Source organism: Octopus sinensis, linkage group LG27, assembly GCF_006345805.1.
Source record: "Octopus sinensis linkage group LG27, ASM634580v1, whole genome shotgun sequence".
NCBI classification, from domain to species: domain Eukaryota; kingdom Metazoa; phylum Mollusca; class Cephalopoda; order Octopoda; family Octopodidae; genus Octopus; species Octopus sinensis.
The window spans coordinates 21,044,577-21,045,022 of NC_043023.1; positions in this window are offsets into that span (position 1 = coordinate 21,044,577).

Genomic DNA, 446 nt, shown 5'->3' on the forward strand with positions numbered 1-446 from the left:
ATTATCTTATGTATAGTACAGGAGTCAGTAGCTATAGTTGTTGCTTAACCCTAGGTCAGTGCTGATCCAGACAGGCCTATGACCAATATGTTCCTTCTGTGACCATCCCATCTATTATTCAGTGCCTAGTGTTATCTAGGACTACATTATCTAATGTATAGTACAGGAGTTAGTAGCTATAGTTGTTGCTTAGCCCTAGGTCAGTCCTAATCTAGACAGGACTATGACCAAAGATCGTTCAGCTGTGACATCGCATCTATAATTCAGGCTAGTGTATCTAGGACTACATTATCTATGTATAGTACAGGATTAGTAGCTATAGTTGTTGCTTAGCCCTAGGTCTGTCATGATCCGAGACAGGCCTATGATCAAAGATGTTCCAGCTGTGACGATCCCATCTCTTATTCAAGCCTAGTATATCTAGGACTACATTATCTAATGTATAG